This window comes from Vulpes lagopus, chromosome 23, assembly GCF_018345385.1.
Source record: "Vulpes lagopus strain Blue_001 chromosome 23, ASM1834538v1, whole genome shotgun sequence".
Classification (NCBI taxonomy): domain Eukaryota; kingdom Metazoa; phylum Chordata; class Mammalia; order Carnivora; family Canidae; genus Vulpes; species Vulpes lagopus.
In genome coordinates, this window is record NC_054846.1 from 8,717,550 (window position 1) to 8,735,355 (window position 17,806).

General features: G+C 36.8%; 1 protein-coding gene across 1 annotated transcript in view; it reads right to left on the reverse strand.

Annotated features, from left to right (window-relative positions):
* Positions 1–15,846: 15,846 nt before the first annotated feature.
* TMEM144 (transmembrane protein 144) overlaps positions 15,847–17,806 on the reverse strand; it is a 55,647-nt gene continuing 53,687 nt past the window's right edge. The window contains exon 14 of the transcript XR_005985135.1: positions 15,847–16,354. The gene's annotated coding sequence lies outside the window, so the exon portion shown is untranslated. The remainder of the gene's footprint in view (positions 16,355–17,806) is intronic.

Sequence of the window (17,806 nt, forward strand, 5' to 3'; positions counted from 1 at the left end):
CGTTCTTTGATGCTTCTTGACTTGAATTAAGTGTTGCTGTGATCACTGCCAAATGGTAACTTTTAAATTCCATCATCCCTTCAATATTTATTAGCAAAGCTCTAAGAGCTTTTCCTTCTAGTCTGGTTATTATTTAGATCAGTATGGATTCTTGTTTTATGAGTTCTAATTCATTTATGTCTTTAATTCGATTCTAAAATTTTATAAATTTGGCCAGTTAAAACCTCTTCAGATTGTCTCCTGGGTCTTTTTGATAGGTTCTCATCATTCTCGAGAATTTCCTTATTCTCTGGCACAAGCTGGTCTAGGATCATCTTGTACTTTCCCTGTTCAGCTTTTGGATCAGCTATTTCTTTGAGAATACTTGGTTCCTTTCAGTGGATAAGGATATTCAGAAAGTGTCTTGTGGTTATCATTGGTCTGTTCAAAGGTGTTAATTTTATTTTAGAATTACTGTATATGATTTATCTCACATTTGTCCTCCTTGCACATTTCCAAATTTGAAACAACCTCTAAGAAAATTTAGATTCTTTGTCATTATTGATATTTAAAATAACCCATAAGATCATAATGCTTTATATTTTAAAATCCTGTTATAAGTCTCTAGTTAGCTTAGTAATATACATTTCTTTGGGTGTCATGTCTTATCAAAGGGGGAAAAGAGCACAGCATACCTTTTTCCATCATTTAAAAAGTTCAAGTCATTGTGTATTTAGGAAGTAAGCTAAAGTTACAAGAACAGTTAAATATAAGTTTTTTTTGCTTTTAAACTAATTGCCAGTTCCAATTTATTCTACATTAATATGTGTAAAATTAGCTACCAACTTAGTAATAAACATTTGATAATTAAAATTGACAGGCAAGACTTGTCTGTTCCATTTATATTTGTTGCTGTACCATCTATTTTCGTAAGCGTGTTTCTATGGGAGACTAATACTTTGAAATGTTTGAAAAGTATGATTATGTTAACGTGGTTCAAGGCTTCTTTGACATCTGTTTAGACACACAAAAAATAGATTAGCTTTTCAAGTGAGTATTTTTAGCAAAATTCTAGAAAATTTTCAGATTTCCCCAAAATGTATTTTCAAATTTCACAAGCAAACGCCTGACTTTAATTATGGAAAGTGGAGTACATGTGAAAATTTTCTTGACTTTGTGCTGCTGTTACCCTCTTAACTAAGTGCAGGCCACTTAACTCTCTGACTTCAACTCAGCTCAAGATTCTGGGCTCAGCAGAGGCTTTGTGAATCCTACAGGAGGGTCTCAGTGGCTATTGTATTTGCTTTTCTGCTGAGGAGGCTCTGACCAATCTGCCTTAATAGGACCCTGCCAGGTCTATTAACTGGTACTTTTGTTGTATCCGGTGCCTTTTTTTTTTTTTTTTTTTTTAGTTTTCCCATCACCATGGTAATATAAATGTCAATAAACCTAGACAAAACATATTTTTAAAATATTCGGACAGATTTCAGTGTGAAAAATTTAGCTCTGGGTTTCAGGGTAAATATGAAAGTTTGCATGTGTAAAGGAAAAAAACATTTTTTCCTCCATTCTCCTAGGCTCAATAACTGGGCTTATGAAATAAACTGACAACAGGTAGATTAATAGGAGAATATATATACAAATTTATTAATTTTAATATTATGTGTTTGAGGTATCACAGGAAAACAAGAGTGAATTAGCAAAGAACAGTGAGATTTGGGAGCTTATCTTTGTTTTAATACGGACAGGGGAGGGAAGGATGTAGACCGCTGAGGGAGAGTAAGTGATTTTTAGGAAAGATGTAAGGCTCTTAGTGAAATAGATGGGAAGTTTGATCATTTGTGCCAAAGTTCATCTGGGTGTGGTGTCAACTGCTAGCATCCTCTCCTGTAATAAGAGTGAGTCTTCCTTAATTGGTGAAAATCCCAGGAAAAGGTTTAATTATGAAAACTGAGTTCCTTTTGGAGGATCTGTCCTTAAGCAGCTAAAAGGAATTTCCTCACATTATAGATGTGGAGATAAAAAATGAAGATGCAGCTTTATTTATACAACTCACCAACTCTTAATTTCTTTTCAGTAAAGTGTAAATTAACCCCCAAGTTAAAAATCAAGGTACGCTTTGCCTTCTCTGAAGGTTGATTTATTGAAGGTGTAATGTTTTACCACACAAGGACACATTTTCTTCTCTTCCATTGTTCTTTGTTCACTTCTCTTTTAATCAATTTCAATGATGTTAATTAATTTTAATGGCATTTTTAATAATTTTGCTTGCCAATAATTTCAATCTTTTTTTTGCACTTTGGAATTTTGCTTCATTTCATTATTCTTTGTTATAATTTTTTTTCTTTATGCTACTTCAATCTTTTAAACTTTTTGGAACCTAAGAAGCATTGTTGGGGGAAGAGTTTAAGCTCTGCTTTCTTACTTCCTTGATTGATTGCAATTGAAACAATGTATAGGACAATTAAAAAATTTAAATTCAGGTAACTTCAATTCAACATATAAAAGTTCTGAAGATAATATACCCACCTTAAAGAAAACTAAACTGATAGAACAGCATTCTTCACAGAATAGAACAAACAATTCTAATATTGGATGGAACCACAAAAGACCCTGAATAGCCAAAGCTATTTTTCCCCCCAAAACAACCTTGAAAAAGAAAAACAAAACTGGAAGTATCACAATTTCAGATTTTAAGTTATACTGCAAAGCTGTAGTAATCAAAACAGTATGGCACAGTATGGCACAGTATGTCAAAATAGACACATAGACCAATGGAACAGGATAGTATGCTCAGAAACAAATCCATGATTATATGGTCAATAGATCCTTGACAAAGGAGGAAGAATATTCGAGGCATCTGAGTCACTCAGTTGGCTAACATTTGCACTTGACTCAGGTCATGATCTCAGGGTTGTGGGGTTAAGCCCTGCATTGGGGTTTGCTCAGTGTGGAACCTGCTTCTCCTTCTCCTGCTGCCTGCCACTCTGCCTACTTGTGCTCTCTCTCAGTCATATTAACAAATAAAATCTTTAAAAGAAAGGGAAGGAAGAATATGCAATATGAAAAAGACTGTTTAACATATGATGTGGGAAAATTGGACAGCTATGTGCAAAAAACTGAAATTGAACCACTTTCTTATCCTATACACAAAAATAAACCTAAAATGGATTAAGTACCTACACATGAGACCTGAAACCATAAAAAAATCCTAGTACAAGCAGTCATTTCTTTGACATCAGCCATAGTAACTTTTCCAGATTTATCTCCTGAGACGAGAGAAATAAAAGGAAAAGTAAACTACTAGAACTACATCAAAATAAAGGGCTTCTGCACACAAAATAAAATAATCAAGAAAACCAAAAGACAGCCTACTAAAGGAGGGAAGAGATTTGCAAATGACATATCTGATAAACGGTTAGTATTCAAAATATATAAAGAACTCATACAACTCAACACCCAAAAAGCAAATAATCTAATTTAAAAATGGATAGAAGGGATGAATGGGCATTTCTCCAGACACATTAAAAGATGCTCAACATCACTCATCATTGGGAAAATGCAAATCAAAACTACAACAAGATATCACCTTGCACTTGTCAGCATGGCTAAAATCAAAAGCACAAGAAATAAGTGTTGGCAAGGATGTGGAGAAAAAGGAACCCTTGTGCACTGTTGGTGTCAATGCAAACTGGTGCAGCCACTGTGGAAAATAGTATAGAGGTTTTCAAAAAAATAAAAAAATGGAACTACCCTATGATCTAGTAATCACACTACTGGATATTTATCCAAAGCATATGAAAATACTAATTCAAAAGGATATTTGTACTCCCATGTTTATTACAGTATTATTTACAATTGCCAAATTATGGAAGCAGCTCATATGCCCATTGATAAAGAAGATGTGGAAAAAAAAAAAAGAAGATGTGGTATATACACACAATGGAATATTAAGTCATAAAAAGAATGAGATCTTGCCCTTGGCAGCAACATGGATGAAGCTAGAGAGTATAATGTTTAGCAAAATATGTCAGAGAAAGACAAATACCACATAATTTCACTCAGTGAATAATTTCTGAATTTAGGAAACAAAACAAAGGAACAAAGGGGAAAAAAGAGACCCAAAAATAGGCTCTTAACAATAGAGAACAGAAGGTAACCAGAGGGGAGGTCAGTGGGGGGATGGGTGAAATAGGTTATGGGAATTAAGGGTACATTTACCATGAAGAGCACTGAGTAATGTATAGAATTGTTGAATCACTATATTGTACACCTGAAACTAATATAGCACTATATGTTAACTACACTGAAATTAAAATAAAGAACTTAATAAAAAAAAAAAACTGAACTGAGCCAAACACAAAATTCTGGTAGCTTAACCTACTTTTTTTGAAAATCTGATGGAAATTAAAATAAACCACATATGCGTCGTCTTTCAAATACCTCTTTTCATCTCAGTAACTCAGACCATATTGAATAAATCAAAATTTATGGAAATAAAACAATTGGTGACAATGTTTAAAATAAAAATATAGCAATTGCATATACTGTTACTGACAAAACATTGAAAGATGTCAAGTATTACTGAAGCAAAGAATAGGATTTTTAATACATTTGGTCTTAGAATAAGGGAAAGGAGTGACATACAATGTTCTCATATCCAAAACTTCAGCAGGATTTTAAAGGAAATTTCCAATGGTATTAAGATTTAAAAATAGACTTCCTTTTAGCCTTATTCCTTCCCCCAAATACTCAGCATGAGTATGTCTCTAGTTTCTAGTGAGAGGACAACTGCTTATCCTCAGGCTTGTTCCAACTTCAACTTAATTATTGCCAAATATGATGAAGCACAATTTATTATTCATAATAATAACCATTTTTGTGAAGTGCGCTTACACTGTGAACTGATAGCTCTAATGGCCTGTCTAAATGTTGACATACGGCTTGCTTTTTGTTCAAACTACTGAGAATGATTGGAAAAAAATATCAGACTTCATTCCACATAACAATGTTTTTTCCAGCATTCTGCAAACAGAGCTACTTCTGTGAACGGGTTAGTATTTATCATCAGAGATGTTTTTGCAGAAACTAAATTACTTGGATGGGTATAATCATACAAAGTTAAAAGGAAAATGATCTTTCATACCACACTAAAAGACAAGCATATGTTTTGCTAAAGTGAGCACTATACATAGTAATGAATTATAGACTGGTAGGCCATATTTCTAGAAAAATACAGAGAAGCATAGAAAAACATACAGGGACTGTTGGGGTGATAGCCCCTCCAAAGTCTAGCTCACTCCTAACGAAAGCTATATTAATTCTTTCAGAGCAATGCAACACTTTGAATCAGGCAGGATTCAGCAGATTGTGGCTCTCAAGGCCACCCAAGAGACTCTTCTCTGTTGTCAACCATTAGCACTCAGGGAGAAAAAGGAAAAGAAAGATCACATTCAGGGCTATAATCATGAGGAGTATGTGGTGAAGGTAAGAAAGAAAGAATATAGAACCTAGAGGAGTTGGTTAGAATGTTCCTGAAATAGCTGAGGTGCCACAGTGTGCATGAATTGCACTGACTTCTTGTCTGCAAATTAACTTACACCATTTATTTATTTTTAATTTGCACTTTTCTAGCTTGCAAAGATTAATCTATTTCCATATGTGTTTAATAGTGGCTGAGAGCATGTTTGCCATAGACAGAAATGCAAATGCTTAAAAAAATAGCATTTACACTTTTCAAAAATCAACAAATGTTTCTTAAATATCCGTTACCTCTGATGATTAAAAAAATGCATAAGAAAGATGGTCCCTGTCCTGACAGGCTTCCAGATGTCTAGACGGCTGTCCTGTTTGCACATAGCTACGGATTACCATGAGGGAAGGACCAGATTAGAGGAGTGAATGAAGCATTACTGGCAGAGCAATTCATTCCTCTGCAGTGCCTAGGGAAAGTTTTCTCAGAAAAAAAGTATTTCTACTTGAAATTGTCCTTGAAGACCTAATTGAGTTATGCAAAATAGAGAGGGAGCAACAACAGTTAAGAATAGTCTATTGGTGCTGAAATACTGTTTTTCTTTTCCTTTCATATACCTTAAACGAGGGTTCCGAATTCAAATACCCACAGAATCCGCAAGGTAATATCACCAGGGACACTATTCAAATCATTTAAGCGTTTAATTCAATTATACTTTGTTTTATTATCTTTTAAATGTCTCTTCGTAATATTCAAAATATTTTTAGGCAGTTCCCTTAAAGTTGTTCAAGATCAGGTCATTTGAAAAACAACCTACCACATTATCATCAGAAAATGAGTTCACTGTTGCTATTACCTTATTATTACATTCCCTTTGTACTGCCCGTAGGACATGGATGCTCTCTACATTTTGCCGGACAACCAACCAGCAGCATATTTTAGAGACTAATTTTAGATTTTAGAGACTGAAAATATCAAGTGAGTGCCAATCAAGCTCGTGATCGCTCCAGTTGAATATTTTGTCCGGGAAACCTTGAATGTCTTGATCCTTCAGCAGACCAACAAGGATTCTCGTGCAAAACACCAGAATGAGACAATAACTGTTTATAGATGCTGCCAATATCTCTAAACAGTGGAGGGAAAAAGTTAGAATTTAGTGACCTGTGCATAAACACGATTGGCAATTTTAATAACACCGGAAGAAACTAAACATTTTTCTTGGAATTTCATGGCTATGTTGGGTGGTAAGGGCTTTCCTTTAGAGCCTGAGTAGCTTTGGTTTCCAATGCAAAAGCTTGGGTATGTGAATCAAACCTCATTTTTAGAGCCATTGTGGTTTTGGTACTATTTTCTCTAGCATATGCTACCTTCAAGCAGTAACGGTGCTGAGTTCAATCACTGAAAAATGCACATGTTCACGGAGCATGAATACGGAGTATTACCATAATATGTATTTCCATTTTTATATTTATATCTATCTCTATATTATCTGTCTCTCCATCTAAAGATATATAATGTGCTTTTAATTTCTATATTTATTCATTGTGTGCATTTCTGGATCAAGGTAGAGTTATTATTACTTAGAGCAATAACTGCATCAGTTCCCTTGGAACCAGTTCTTGCCCTTTCTGTAGCAATGTGATGAGGGCCACAGGGGCAGATGAGTGTGTGCAAAGGGTTTTTTTTTTTTTTTTTCATCATTACAGGAAGGGAACTTCAAAACTAGGAACCTAGGAGTTTATATAGGAGAAATAGAGCTTCTGGAGAGAAAAGGAGAAACCCAATCTCCCCAATGTAAACAAATTCCATTTGGGAAGAAAAAGGAAGGGTCTCTGGGATCTTGCCTATGGATATTTAAATGTCTCCAGAGGGGAGGTAAGCATTTCAGGGTTTATACTCTAGGGTTTTATATTTATAAGTGATCAAATGAAAATTTGATTTTTTTAAAGGAGATTCGTGAAATATTAAACTAGATTTTCAGAAAGGACTCTCACTTACAAGTAGCCTCAATGGTTGCCCAGGTAGGAAGAATAATGTCTACCCCATTTTGTAATGAATATCTCTGGTGATTGCATCAGGAAAAGACCATACTTCTGTAGATGTGGATGGTTTCCTCTCTGCTGATTCCCTTTTTTGGTTCCACTAAGATCCCCTATTTGCCACCCATCGCTAGTGTGGTTGATTTCAACTGTGCAAATTTGGACCCAATTAGTCTGTCCTCTGCACCCTGGCTTAATGTAGCCTGTCCACTGCCTGAGGCATTTGCCTCTTAAGTATTTGCAGTGGGAGGCTGAGCCTCCCAACTCCTTAGCTGCAAGCTTTCCCAGCTACTAGCAAAGATCTTGCTTCTTTTAGGAAAGCTTAGTCCTCCGTTGATGAATCCGTTGCCTTCTGTTTGCTGAGTTTCTTGCCTCTATACCAACCATTGGATTTCTAATTAGTTAATTAATATACCAAAACTTAAAAGAAAAAAAACGTTCTCACTTAGAAGACTGAAAAAAATTAAGAGGCATGGTTTATGTGTAGGAGCAGGTGGCGGGGGGTGGAGGGAAAGCAGCTGTACAAGTGGATAGAAATTGTAATGGGGACCAGTAATGGTCACTGTTTTGGGAGATTGTCTCCAGAGGAAAACAGTAAGTAATTTTTACCTGTGATTTTGAAATTTAAAAAATCCCTTTTTCTTTGTGCCTTATCCTTTTCACACCCCACCTTTTCCCCCTGCTTTTAATGTAAGTAGTGAAGGAGAAGAAACAAACTCTTAAGCTAATACTATGAATATGACTGCTCTTGATTTCTTTCCTGTTCTTCCTGTAAAACAAAACTCCTTTGAAAATACTCTTCTCCACGTTCCTAACCCTATAATCAGTGAAACTACCGGTGTCCCCACCTTTTTGAAAGTTCACGTTCCACTTTTATAAAAGACCTCTTTTACTAACCTGTCTTTGGTAACTAAAAGAAATCCAAAGGGATTCTAACTTTTACAAAAAAAAAAAAAGACAAAAAAGCAAAATTAGCATTCTGTGTTGGTTTTGCAGCAAGCTGGATAGAGGCAGCACACACCCGGAGCAGCAAGAGTGGCCCCACCAAGCTCCTTGCTCAGCAACTACACTCAGCATTGCAGCATCAAGCTGCCAGAGCTTTGAACTGTGTCTGTCAGCATCCGTGCTTTACCTCAATTTTATTTTGTGCATTTGTTAGCAAGATGCATTCTGAGAGGTGTCAGAGAAGCCTAGGAACAGTTATTTTTTGAGTCTGGGAAAACTCAAACATTTTTCATATAAATTAATGGTGATTTCTTCTTTATGCCTTTTAAGTTTATGGAAGTGTTCGCTGGAATACTCTACATTCAGATAGTAGGAGAGATCTGCATTTTATTTTATTTCTGAATTTTATTATTTTTTAAAGATTTTATCTATTTGAAAGAGAGAGACAGCAAGCACAAATGGGGGGAAATGTAGAGGGAAAGGGACAAACAGGCTCTCTGCTTAGCATAGGGCTCAATTCTAGGACCCCAGGATCATGATCTGAGCCAAAGACAGAAGCTTAATGGACTGAACCACCCAAGCTCCCCAGAAAAACCTGCATTTTAATATGCTCTTAACACTGAAGAGGTTTGTCTGATAGGCTGATTGAGTAGCAGCTGCAAAGCAGTTTGGGTGATTTTAGTTTTAACTAATGTCATTTGAGACAATATAATGAGATGGTGGGCGAATGAGATTGCAGACAAAATTTGACTTTATTTCTTTGACCTAGAGAACAGTTATAAATAAAGATAAACACATGATGAGGAAAAGTTTACAAGAAACCCCTAGTATTTATCAGATACTTACTAAATACTAGGTAGTATGAGGTAGGTATATTAGCCAGTGCTTAACCATGAACTCAGGAATGCACAAAAAACTATGAAGGGAGAGAAATAAGACTGCCTTTTGAGAGCTTATCTACAAAATCGGAAAAAAATTGCCTTAAAAGAAAGAAGAGCTCTAGGCCTAGAAGACTCCATTATGAAATAACTAAAGGTTAATATGCTTTTCTTCATGTATTGTGTCAATTGAAAGGGCAGCTAATTAGTAATGGAGACTTTGGAGAAGAACAAAAAGTGGAGGCCAATTTTAAGAATGTTCTCTATGAATGAATCAGGAACCTTCTGGACTGGACTAGTATGACAATAGGACAAATATGGCTGTAGGGGAGGAAAGACTTTTCCTAGACCCTCTTAGATTCTGCATGTAAGTCTGAACTGACAAAAGACAGATTAGTAGGAGAAAAGCATCCACGTTTATTTGGTATTACTATTTGTACATGTGCACAGAGCTTTCATATGTAAGAAATGAAGACTCAAAGAAGCAGACGGGCCTGAACGCTTACATACCATTTTAACAAAGAGCAGTATATCGTGGAGATGTGACAAGACAAAGGGAAAAGGGGTGTGGCTAGGGTGGTACACTGTGGGAAAGTGACTGGCAAGTGTAAGGGGGAGACTAATGGAAGGCAAGGGTTATTTTGGTCCATTTGTTCATATACTTGTTCATTTTATTTATTTTTATTTTATTTTATTTATTTATTTTTTTAAGATTTTATTTATTTGTTCTTCAGAGATACACAAAGAGAAAGAGAGGCAGAGACACAGGCAGAGGGAGAAGCAGGCTCCATGCACCGGGAGCCCGACGTGGGATTCGATCCCAGGTCTCCAGGATCGCGCCCTGGGCCAAAGGCAGGCGCTAAACCGCTGCGCCACCCAGGGATCCCCCACTTGTTCATTTTAGTGTCATCTCCAGTGATATGAACTGATAAGAATATTCTCTTCCGGAAGAGGAAATATTTCTCATAGGGAATTTCAAAGTGGCATTTTTGGGGTGATATGTTCGATCCCTTTCATAGACATTAAAACTAATGCACAACAATGTATACTTGTCTCTTCTTCTGTGTTGATAGGTTAACTTAGAATTGCTGAGGCCAGTCTCTCTAAGGTCCCTACGACTTCTAGAATATCTAAAACCCTTAAACAATATAAACACAAGTGCATGATTTCATATCTTAATCCCATTTCACTTATGCAGCAAAAATACTCAGAATAACTATTACTTTGACTACTACTTACATTTATATTTTCTAGGATAATATGTAAGCAAAAGCCCGTCTCTTAAATATACTTGATTAGGTCAACGAGAACCATAACAAGCAGTTAATGTCACAGCACGTTAGTTTACACGATAATGCTTTCATTTGCATTATTTCCCTTGTTCCTCCAAATAATCGAGTGCCAGGCAGGGCTGATATTTAAAATTTTTATTTTATATTGTGAAAACTGAGTTTCACATAGTCAGAAATGGTTCTCAGACCCTCTAAAAAGTCCTGGATGAAGAATCTGTCACAGGGAAGTCAGAAAAAAACCAAACCAAACAACAACAACGACAACAACAACAAAAAACCCTTGAGTTCTGACAGGCACATTATCTTTTCTTCTGTTGTGACTTTAACATGCATCTGACACTACTTCATTATTGTAGCTGTTGTTACTTTTTGCTTTGTCCCTTGCAACCTGGTTAAACCAATTTGGGGTTTGGCCTTTTTTGTGAACTCATTTTCGTTCTAATGACCCCTGATACCACCTTGTGTTCCAGGCTCCCAGCTTAAGCATTCATTCTCAGCCTCTTTGTGTGACCAGCCTCTGGAACGTTGCCATCCCCACTTCTGTGCTCTTCGGCAGTCTGGCAAATAGCGGGTCTTCATAATAGATAAAGAAACCGAGGCTTGGAGAAGTTAATTAAATTATCCAGTATCACACTACTGGTAGGTGGCAGATTGGGATTTTAACTCTTGCCTCTCTGTCATCAAGCTGTACGTTCTTCCTATTAGCTATTACTGAAAATTATTGTTATGTTCAAAGTCTTGAACATGACTCTCTGCACGATGCTTCACCTTAATTCTAATATAAATTCTAATACAAAGCTGCGCTGCCACAGTTCAAGCAAAACCTCAACTCTAACTTGTCCACACCTAAGAGACTAGTAGGGTTTAGTAAACTGTTGTAGCAGCATTCTAAATCTGATCCAAGGGTCATTTGCATTTTCATTAGTTGTCCTTCATCAGATAGTTGTTCCATCAAGTGGAAGTTGGGACATCATCACAGCATGGACGATTTTAAAGTTCCGCCTAGCACAGTGGTTTGCATAGGCATACGGCATAGGCATAGGCAGTCCTGCTATACTGAAGGAATATGTGATGACAGTGAAACAAGTTGTTTGGAAATCAATTATATTAATTTCGTTTGACACTTTAATCTTTTTTTTTCAAATCTTTTAAAATTTTAAAATGTTAGCAGTACCAATTTTGGAATTATATATCAAAGAAAAGTAGACATCCCTTCAAATAATTTTTTCACTCAAAGAAGTTTGATCTCCATTTGAAAACTTTGATTCCCTTTGTGATTGGCTTCCTGTTGAGCCAACTGAAGGTAGATTAATTTTGTGCTTTGGAAAGTTACAGATTAAAAGAGTCAGTTGATACATTATTCTAATCACTAAACACACATTTCACATGATAAAGGACATAACCTTAATAAAACAATCCCCTGAGAGCAAGGCTTTTAAATGATTAACAAATACAACTTTCATAAATCTTGAAGAGCAAAATTCCTGAGCAGGACAAATAACACCAAGCACTGCTTCTATTTGGCTCACCCTGTGGAAGTTAAACAAGGCCATTCTTTGGCCAAACTGGGAAGTCTTTTAGATTTGTATTCGGTGAAGACAAATACTTGAGTAAATGATTTGATAGCCAGTTCAATTCATGTATGGGTTGACTGACTTTCTTGTAGTGAGTTTTTCATTCACAAACAATTCTTGTTTTTAGCCAGGGATTTGACGGTAAGCCTATTAACTCTAAGTTGCGAAATAAAAGGTTTACCTCTTATTAGAGGCATTTCAGGCAATAGTATAATTGATTTCATTAAGTACAATACATACTCTGTACCCCTAGTGATCATATACGAGCAGCCAATATTAGGGAGTGGATGCGTTAAAAGCATGGATTTTGAAGCCAGACTAGCTGGGCTGCACCCTGGCTCTGGCACTTATCAGCTCTAGGTTTCTAGGCAAGCTAAACTCCTTGTGCCTCAGTTGTTTAACCTGTGAAATGGAGAAAAATTGATAGTAGCTATATTACAGGCTAATTGTTAGAATACGTGTTAATATGTGAAAGCATTTGGGATACAGACTGGTACATGGTAAATATGCTAAGATGAATATGCAAGGGTAGCATGGCCACTTTAATTGAAAAACCCACAGGCACATGCAGCCCAGTGTTTATAGCAGCGCTACCAACAATAGCCAAATTATGGAAAGAGCCCAAATGTCCATTGACTGATGAGTAAATATGGAAGAGGTAGTATATAAGTATAATGGAATATTATTCGACCATCAAAAAGAATGAAATCTTTCCATTTGCAACAATGTGGATGGAAATAGACAGCATACTGCTAAATGAAATAAGATAGCCGGAAAGACCATTATCATATCATTTCACTCATTTGTGGAATTTAAAAAACAAAACTGATGAACATAGCAGAAGAGAAGGACAAATAAAATAGGATAAGAACAGAAAGGGAGATGAACCATAAGAGGCTCTTAACTATAGGAAACAAACTGAGAGTTGCTGGAGGGGGTGGAGTGGGGGGGATGGGCTAAATGGGTGATGGGCATTAAGGACGGCACTTGATGGGATGAGCCCTGGATATTATGTGTGGGTGATGAATCACTGGATTCTACTCTTGAAACTCATGCTACACTATATGTTAATTAACTTGAATTTAAATAATAAAAAGAAAAACCCATAGAAATGCATTGAGTATCTAAATTACAGATACTGAGCTTGCCTCACACTGTGCACTTTGCCTCTTGATCTTGTTTTATTCCCTCTTGCTTATGGATTTAGTAGGTCAAGTATGAAGCCTAGGCCGATCCATTCCCTGAGCTGTGATGTCAAGTCTGATAACCATTAGCCACATGTGGCTATTAAAATTAAAATTTATATTAATTGAAATAAAATAAACTTGAAAAATTCAGTTCCACAGTCACACTAACCACATTTCAAGGGCTCGATAGTCACATGTGGCTAGTGGCTACCATTCTGGACTGTGCGGACAGAGAACATTTCTAACTCTGCAGAAATCTATTGGATAGTGCTGATAGAGAGTTTGCTAGTGCATTATCTTTCTTGTTCCATTCTAACATGTATCTAATATAAACAGCTTCTAACTTACAAATGAGATGTATTCTGAGAATTCATTTACAAATTCATGCGGACTTTGAATAAGACTGCCTATGGGCCAATTACATTAAGATTACAGCAACAGAAAGCATATGAAGAGGCAAATGGTTAACCAACGTAAGAAAATGTTCAAGCTTATTAGAAATGGAAACAGCAATAATGAGCTTAGTTTTGATTATCTGACTGGAAAAAAATAATGGTCAGGTACTATGCTGGTAAGTGTGATATGAGGCAAAGGCATGTTGAGTATATATTTTTGGTAAAACCTATCTTTAAAATAATTTGGCAATACATATTAAAAAGTCTTAAAATTGTTTATACTCTTTGGCCCTGTAATTCTGGATTTAATATTTCTTATATTAAAGTTTTCTTATATTTAATATAAGAAAATAGAGATGCTTACAAGATTCAGTACAAAGGTGCTCATTACAGCATTAATTATAGTAGTAATTGGAAGCAACCAGTTGGGTGAGGGTTAGCTCAGTTGTGACTTCGACATGTTGGAACACTATATATTCATTAAAATGTTTTTGTAGCATTTTGACAATGTAGGACATATTCACGTAGAAAAAAAAATGAGAAAATGATAATGTATAGTATGATTAAATAATGAAAACATCTCTGGGAGGCACTTGAAAATTAACTAAAATATCAACAGTGGTAATCTAAGTTTTATAGGAGGGTGTGTAATTTCTTTTTTGTACTGTATATTTTCAAGTTGTCTACAGTGTGCATGTGTTCCTTCTTTCAGAAAAAATAATACAAGAGTACATCAAAACTAGTGAAAATTATTGGCAGCGAACCTATGGTACTACAAATACAATTAGTCAAATGAAAATAGTCAATAACCATTGGACACATCATCTGTACTTTGTCCTTGTGAGATGCTTAGGTTAAGAAATAGAACTGAATAATGAATAAAATTAATGAAGCATGAATACTTAATCTGATTAGAGTTTTCTTTTTTTTTAATTTAAAGATTATTTATTTCCTTATTCATGAGAGACACACAGAAAGAGAGGCAGAGACACAGGCAGAGGGAGAAGCAGGCTTCCTGCAGGGAGCCCGAGGCAGGACTCCATCCCAGGACCCTGGGATCACGCCCTGAGCCGAAGGCAGACGCTTAGCCACTGAGCCACCCAGGTATCTCTGATTAGGGTTTTCACATGAGATACAGACATATCCTGCTAGGTTATGCTGTGGAAACAAATGCGCTTCAAATCATAGTTAGTAACAACAAAGATTTCCGTTCATGTTACATGACCCTTTTAGGCTACCTATAGCTGTGATCCATGTCCTTTTCACTGGAGCACCAAGGATGAAGAAGCAGCCCCCATATAGAACATTGCTGATCCTCCTGGCATAGGGAAGACAGAGAAGGTGGAAGCACCATGGCCTTAAAGCTTCTGCTATGATAGAGCTTCACTCCATTTACATTTCATTGTCCAGTGCAAGTCACACAGCTAAACTTCATGTCAGTGGGATAGGAAGTACAGTATTTCTACAGGAGAGGCTAGAGTGGAAGTGACTAGATACTTCCATGCTTTCATAGAGCCACACCCACCCAGATGTGGGGATTTTAATTCTATAGATAAGGCTCAAGAAGCTGTACTTTAAACAGTGCTCTTTAAAATTTTGATGAGTCCAGTGAGGAAACTCATCTTGCGGAATAAATAAATTAGAATACACAAAAATTTATTATTAGAATCTATGGCAATCATAGGATAAAAGTAGAAGCTTGTAGGTCTTGATTTGCTAAGGCTAATTAGTTAGAGCAATGTAATAAAAAACTCCCCCCCCCCTTTATTCTCCAAAGCATCCTGATTTGTGTGATTAAAAAATATGGCCACCCTAAGAATAGGTCATTATTATTATTATTATTATTATTAAATATTTTATTTATTTATTTGAGAGGGAGAGAGAACACAAGCAGGAAGGAAAGGCAGAGGGAGAGGGACCTCCCCACCTCCCCACCTCCACCACTGAGCAGGGAGCCCGATGCAGGGCTTGATCCCAGCATCCTGGGATCATGACCTGAGCCGAAGGCAGACATTTAACTGACTGAGCCACCCAAGTGCCCCAAGAATAGGTCATTCTTTACTGAAACAGGGGAAGATATATACAGTTTCTCCTTCTCTTTTTCACATTTGCTTAGCTCAGTATATTCAGTCTTTCCCTAGGCCAATCATATCAACAATATTTCTTTGGTTCCGATGGATGGTATTTCAGAGAAACTCTAGCCATGATCTCCCCTTACAATTTACTGACACGCTATTTCTAGAAGTCTTCAGAGATAGCTTACATTTCCTCAAAAAGACAGTTTTCTTTGCCCTTTTAATTGTTGTGGTCAGTTGTATTACTGAGAAAATAATTTCTGCCTCTCTTTCCTGAACCACTTTCTACCAGGCATTTCTCTACTCACCTGTCTCTGCTGAATGAATATACTTTTTACCCTGTTGATACCAGAGTTGGCTGGGACACTGGCATTGACTGGGAAAAGGTGAATGTGAGTGGAAATAATGGCATCACTTCAGAAGTTTTGAACACCATCACATGGTTCTGCTTTCTCCCTTTTCTTTCTTCCAGGAGAACAGAAGTTTCCAGATAGAAGCTGCTTCTTCAGCCTTCGTCCTGGAATGAAGAGGATGTAGAACACCAGATCTCAAAGCAAGACAGAGACCCTGCTGAATAAGCCACTGTGGTTCTGGGATTGTTTGGTGATGCAGCATAACTTAGTCTAAACATAATGATAAGATTTTCAGAGCTATTTCCATTTCCTCTTTCTATTAGAGCTCTCTCTTATGGTCAGTCTCTGATGTCATGAAGCAGCATATGGTTCTGAAGAGCCATTGATATGTTGGATTAGCAGATGCTACCTCATTGGACATAGGTATAACGATACCAAAATGTCTTGCCTCATATCTTCTGGGTCAGAGATGCTGCTGTTGCAAAAGCTGAGCTGTAGTGGGTACGTGCTATTTTTATTTGGTGTGCCTCTTCCCTCCTTTGTGAGGTGGTCTTTTGAGAGACTGAGTCTTTTTTTTCCCTCTTTGATCATGTTCTATTGGGGGTGCCATTCACAGATTTCTCCCTCCTCACATAGGAGTTAACAGTCCACTCATTCATGGTATATTCCATTCCCCCAGTCTAGTGATTGCTCCAAGAGTGAGCAGGTGACTGAAATTCTCTTTCGGGACTCTGTAGTTTCTAGCTGACATAGAAAGCGCTTTTCTTAAGAGATGTTGGAGCTAGAATGGTAGCTAGCTGGAGCTTTTTGTGAATTCACACTATCATGTGGAGATAGCTTATATAAGAATAAGGAAAGAAAAGGCAAGCAAGGACATGTAGGGCTGAAAGAGAGTCGTAGAACATTTATGGGAGTGGAGGGAGAAAGGAACAAGGTGGCAGGAGGGAAAGAGACTGCCCACCAATTCTGAACTGAGTCATGCCTGAATACCATTATATTTACTCTCTCCCTATTTATATAAACAAATAAATAAATTCTATTTATTTCAGGTTAATTTGTGCTACGTTTTCATCCCTTGAAATCCAAAGAGAGTTAACCAACACATAAGCTGTGCTAGGTGAAGCCACGCAGAAGTTATCCTGTGGCTTCTACCAAAATCCTTTATTAGGAAGACTGAGAAATAGAGGAGGGTAGGGAAAGCTGGAAATGCCTCTGTTGGGGCCTCTTCTTTGCCGCAGAAGGGCAAGGAAACATGCAGAGGTGTCCTCTTTATTTTGTTTGATCTAGACTCTTAATTCAGAGAAGCAGGCTGCTGATCAAAGTTGGAAGAACAGGGATTAATAACCAGGTGAACAGCTATGAGCTACGTGCTATCTCTTTGAGCCATGTCCATCTATTGCTGGGGGCATCTTCTTCCTCTGAATAGGAAACCACAGAAGATGAAAGGAGCTAACCCACTGGGACAGGAACACAATAGACCTAAAAAATTCTGAAAGTGATTGCTGGAATAAAAGCTATAATTTACTACCCCAGCCCCTCCCCTACAATATCTTTGAGCAAATTGCATATCTAAATATAACAACCTCATTGAAAACATGATATTTAGAAAGATCTAA